The sequence below is a fragment of the Mercenaria mercenaria genome, chromosome 11 (assembly GCF_021730395.1).
Source record: "Mercenaria mercenaria strain notata chromosome 11, MADL_Memer_1, whole genome shotgun sequence".
Classification (NCBI taxonomy): Eukaryota; Metazoa; Mollusca; class Bivalvia; order Venerida; family Veneridae; genus Mercenaria; species Mercenaria mercenaria.
Window position 1 is genome coordinate 22,488,186 of NC_069371.1, and position 6,632 is coordinate 22,494,817.

Below are 6,632 nucleotides of genomic sequence, written 5' to 3' on the forward strand. Positions count from 1 at the left end.
AGCGCAGTTGGTCATCACAGTATTTTAGTTATTAACGGCGGGCAGTTAAACTAACCAGTGTTCCTGGATCGATTTCATATTAAATCGTCACCGGGAACATACGTCACGCCCAGGAATCAAACCTTAGACCCAACGACCCCTACATATGCGTTGTCCCTATTGAGCTTAGCTACCGGGCTCCACCTACATGACATGTTTTATTTGATGGGTAACATGTATGATATTGCATCTCCTGTCATTCTATTGTTCAATTTGTAATCTAACGAATCACCTGTAAGCTGCTATTTGTCGCGTATTAAAAGGTAAAGGTCTTGTTTATTATAGTGTCACCCCTATTGAAAGGGCCAGCCAATTTGGTTTATGAGACACCTTTTATTGTGCGTACCAATTAACTCCAAACTCCTACCACTATGCCAGGCGCCAGGCGGATAGAAATCGGTAACCATTCATCTAACTAGCTCGCGGCTCTCGAACCGGCCTTTTCGGAACAAGTCCCATGACAAACATCCTCCAGACGAACGCTCCCCATGGGGCTCGAACCTCCGACCTTCCGATCCCGAGGCGGACGCCTTAACCACTGGGCCACGGTGAACATTAGTATAGTTCTACGTAGTTTACGTTCTTCAATAGACGATTATCCGGATCTTACTTCGTCGAAGAAATATTACAAAACAAGAATATAAGGTAGAGAGTTGAGAATCAGGTAAAAACCAGACAATTAGATAGGTTTGAGAGTAAATGCTGCGCGTGAGGAATTCATCAAACTGGCAAAAAGGGTGCCCGTTTTCTCAAAAACGCTGTTCCTAAAATGACCACTTAAAAGCTAAACATCACCAGTTGATCATAACATTTATATGACTTGGAGCTTGACACAATACCGACAAAAATTCTAAATAGGCAGACATAAAGCAAATACAACACTGCGAGAGCTATGGCGTGATATGCATTGTCCGTATACATTTTTAGTCAATTAAGAATCCCGTATATTAGCTGAAAATGCGCATATCGTCTAAAAGTATTATCACACTTCCATCGTAGTTTACATAGCATTTAGCTATGTTTTAAATATTATGTTCATTACAGATGTTCAAGAATATCAGGACCATCCTCCGAGAATACAGAACCTGATAAAGTCTGTTTATAGAAAAACAAATTATCAATCATGCAAATGCTGTTGGTCCTCATCAGTGATCGTCTGCTTCACTTAGATAAGTGGCTCTTAGCATATAAAATAAGATAATAAGAGTAAGAGGAAATTGGTATTTCTTAGTAATAGCAATAGATAATCATTACCATTACCTTATAGGCATAGAAAGTATTTGTATTATTTACGTTTGCAATTGTTATTCAGATGAGAAGTCCTTAATTTAGTTTTACGTATTAAAATGAACAATGCATATAGTGTGGTAAAGACTTTTTATCATGAAACATGCCGAGTATTCAGCGTGGAAAAAAAAAACAACAGTTTACTTGATTCAGTTTTAGAGTAAAGTGAGTAAAATGCGTGCTCTAATAGTTTCCGAGTCTTCTGAGTTACCAAACCGAGTCTGGTAAGGTTGTTGTATTCTTTGCATTCTCTGCTTTCCAATGATCCTCTGATACACTTTATAATAAATGGTGTGATTCTATTTGGAATCACATTTCTATTCGTGTTGAAAACAAATATTTAACATGTACTTTTTACATGCATATTTTTGTTATCGACTGGGGTATGAAAACAAAACATTACCTTAGTTGATTCAGACATGAAATACAATTTATTATTCTATATCTATTTTATTTATCCGATCGTGAACGTTTATTTGCAACACGTGACCGTACAATATATTACCGTACTGGACGCACGTGCGTACAAAAAACTGTATTTTTCAGTATTTGGACGGTTCAACAGTCCCATGTTAAACATACGATAAAGTGGGAGAAATAGGCGCTCTATACATGGACAGAGTTTGATTATGCGTCTTGAAATCAGGATTATTTGTCGTTTGTTTCTAACACAAAATACGAAAGTGCAAGTCAAGGTTATGTTGTCCGATTTGGATATAAACACATTCATAAATGACCAAAACCCAAAAAGTACGATGAAAAAACATCATCAGATGTACGAAACATTCAGTGAATCACGTATATTTCTAAATGAATTAAAATAAATATAGAATAAAAAAGTTATTTAGGGCCTAATATTGTTTCGTATAATATATATTTGCACTCATACCAAGCTGGGAAAATGCAGAAAAGGCAGAAAAACAAAATTCAGTGAGTCATTTTTAATTTAAACTAAAATCAAATAGATAAAGAATAAAAATGTCATTTAACACTGTACTGTACAATATGAGATATATTTGGACTCGTACCCAGCTGGGAAAACCATATAGGACTCGCCAAAAGGCTTGTACAATATGGCTTTCTCAGCTGGGTACTCGTCCAAATATACCTCCGTATTGTACAGAACAATATTAAATAACCGAATATTGGTTTTAGTATCAGAAAACTATTAATGATAACGGTTTATTATATACTTTTTTCATGCGAGAAATACCGATAGAACAAAATGCATGTTATTACTGTATTTATTCTTCACTGCAGTGAGACAAAAATTTATTTTATGCTAACTGGTGAAATACTGAAAAATATCAGTGAGATATTTCTCTGTATCACTCACAGTGCCGAACTTCTTTGTTTTCAGATAAAATTATCTCCCTTGAAATATATTCTTTAATTAACTCCCTTTGTTGCCTTTATAATTGCTGTTATCCTATTATTATCCTACCATTCAAGCCATACACGAGACATGTACAGCTAGACAATCATATATAGGCCAAGCTAGCTATAATAAAATTTGCAGAAGAAATAATATAATTTATAGATCTAATGCTCTAGAAATGTTACCTTCAAAAGTGGTTGCTTGGCCTTGCCGTTAAATTAATAATGTAGCTATGGATACGTATTTCTCCACTTTTCATCGGTTCCTCACTATCGCATGGTAGATTATACTGGCGACAGCACATTTAGTTGGTTGTTGTCTTAGTTTATTATCACAAGACATCAACTCAACCTTACGTAATATGCCAGCTCTTTCCCACTCAGCCAGTTGTGTTCCAAATGCCATCCCTATTCGTTATGCTATACAGCTCCTAGACCAATATTTACATTAAATCCATGATGATATTTAATTCTGCAGCTTGATTTTCCAAGGACTTTCGGATATTCCCCAGTTGTTTACGTTTTTCGGGTTGTTTTTATTAATCTGACCTTCAGCGTTTGTAAACAAAGCAAGCTTCCGGTTATTTAACGAACTGACGGCATTGACCGAAAAGTTTAAATATGCTTACTTAACTACTGTCTGTTGGCCGCGGATTGTGCATCTGTTAACAAAATATTTTAAATGTAGTTTTTGTTTTCAAAAACAAAATGGCGTCGTGTTGATTTCACGGACCTAATCACCAATATTCGATATCAATGTGCCTGAGAGTCAATGCCATGGTAATTTAGCGGATGCATCATATGTAACACAGTAGCCTAAATAAATCCTAATATCATCATGAAGTATTGGTTTTATTTAAACATGTTAGCATGTAATAAACAGAAAATTCGTTGATCTTCATAAATTAGCATAAAATAAAAAGAAAATTTGTTTGTTTGCAGTGTGATATCGAAATATATCTTCACCGATAAGGGAGACAATTTTGATATTTTCACTCAGGCTCCGCCTTCGTGAAACTATTCAATTGTCTCCCTTATCGGTGAAGATATATTTCAATATCACACTGCAAACAAACAAATATCCTCTATATATTTTCACAGCCGTGAAACATATCTTTTATATTTTCACTGCTTTTCCGGAACTAGTTTAGAATCCTTGGGCAGTGATTTGGGGGATCATTTGAAGAAAAAAATGAATACTATAATAAAGTGTTTCTCTGTCGTACAAAAGTCAAGATATAAAATTAAAAATGATTGCTATCCATCTATGTCACTGTATATGAGTTCATGGCATTTAAACCTCTGCAAAGGTACACTACTCGGTAAACCGTTTCACCATTTGCAGAAAATAAACAACAGAAATATGTCAAAACTAACAAAAACTGCTAGTTGTACGCAACTCATACAGCTACACTTTAAAGTTATGTCATCATTGATGCTGTAACAGTAATGTAGCTCACATTTTCTAAATATAAGATTGATTTTACCTACAGAAAAGGGCATTGTTGTTGGTGTCGCTATTTCTAAATATAGACAAAGTTTTCGTCTTATATGAATATGGTTTTAATTTTCATCTCATGGTATGAAAAAATCATATTTCGCTCGAGGCTACGCCACTCGTGAAAATTTTTATTTTCATACCATTCGGTGATTCAGAAACTAAAAACCATATTAATGAAAAACTTCAATATCCTCTTTTTATTTATCCGTTTATTACAGATGGACTGCTTTTGAATCTTAAACTTGTGACAGTAACAAAAAACGAACAATTCACGATATCATTCTATAGAAGATTTAAGCTGTAATTTATATTTTATTACATAAAACCATAAAGCTCTATCACAACTCCCACAACTAGTTTAGACTAGGATTATATCTGTGGAGTTTTCACATCTCAGATGGCCAAGTGAACTTATTTTATCTGGCAGGTGAAATTGTACGTCGGAGAAGAAATTTTCAAGATTATCCAAAATGTATTAACTTTCGCCTGTAAGAAGTTTTCATACTTCGCCTATGATTTTTTTGGTGGGGGGGGGGGGGGGGGGGGGGGGGGGGGGGGGACGGAGTTGGGTTAATGTCACACTGACACAATTGTAGGTTTTTGATAGTGAAGGAAAAGCCCAGGTGCCCCTCTGTATGTTATTTCATCACAGGCGGGCACCTGGGTAGAACAATCGACCTTCCATAAGCCAGCTGGATGGCTTCCTCAGATGACGAATTCAACGCCCTGAGCAAGGCTCGAGCCCACATCGGTGCGGGCAAGTGATTTGGAGTCAGCACTCTTAACCGCTCGGCCATCGAGGCCCCACTATGCCTATGTAGGTTGTTTTTGTTATTTCTGTATTTGCTTTAAACCCACAAATAGTTCACTTTTAGATTTTCGAATTACGCAAAAAACGTGAAAAACAATACTCTCCCTTTCGCTTCACAAAAAATACATCATGATTAAGACTATTAAAAATACCGCATAAACCACCATAGGCGAATTGCATGGATGATAAATTTGATAAATGGAGTCTATTATAGTGAAAAAGGGTCACTGCACTATTTGGTTGCATTTCTGTCTATATCTTAACTGATACGTACATGTAAGTGCCGATAAAAATGACAATGCACTGAAAATTCTATTTAAGTAGTTCGAAACCAAAACATTCAACTGAGTTTATTACATAAACAACAGAGTATAACGTTTAAGCGTTTGTTATAGTGTAATACTGTATGACCATACGTTTTAACTTATGACATCCTGTTACATTCAACTACCGGTACGAAAATACTGACATTTCCTTTAATCTTTCGTTTCAGTGACGAGTTTCTTAAATACTAGGCCACAGTATTTAGAAGAAAGAATATGAACGGTTTTCTCAGACAAATATATTTATCTTTTTTCCACAGAGCCGCGGAGAGATTGGAAGCAGTGATGCTCAATCAACGTTTACGACCGACTTACTTATTTTGATTTAATAACGTTTATCCAGTTATCAAGTTTCTGTCTTAAGTTAGTGGAATGGATGACTGATCACGTTAACGCAATATCAGGAGAAATATAATTATAGGATAGTGTTGTAAATTTAGCAGCTAGTCTTATTAATGTTGATTTATTAATTGATTCTACTGATGTGAAACTTTGGCCTCTGCTACTAGAGATGTCATTCACCAGTTACCCTCATAAATTGCTTGGGACTGGAGTGTGTATCATTTTTCAGGGTATGTTGTCATCATGTACCATCGTAAGCATGTCTGATTTGTTAGAGTTAGAGGTGGCGCCGTATTTGGGATGGTACCATCAGTCAACGGTTATCCTCATAAATATTAGGGGTAATCTTTGTCTTTCATTACTATGATACACTCCAAATATGGGAGGGTACCTGCTTTTGTATATAAACCTAGGTCAGAACTTGGGAGGGGAATTCTTTACTTTTGGCTTGGACTTTGAAAATGACAGATCATAGAAACAAGAAATGAAATACTTTACGTTATAATTATAAGTGATTTTAGACCAGAGGAATGAGAGAATTATAAATTTGATGTCTATATTTACATCACTTAGACTATTTATCCATCACATAATAAACTGACGTAGAAAACTGGAATTTAAGTGTATTTCATCAATGGAGTATAAACCCCCACACCCGAATCTACGTTTTTCAACACTGGTGGCAGCGACGGAAATGGACTTATACACGTGCTTATAAGAAATTTGGACATATATTTCTATTCAATATATTTGTGGTGACAATTAAGTGACAACCGTGGGACCTAAAAATGAACAAGAAAAAGATTCTGTCACAATTGAAGATGATGATAGTCACGAACAATTGTTAGCTGAAGTTGAACTTTTGAGACAAAAACCTAAATCGGCAGAAGTTGATAACTTGACCTTAAGTGAGAGACTACGCAAAAATGAACAGGAAAGTACTTTACAAAGA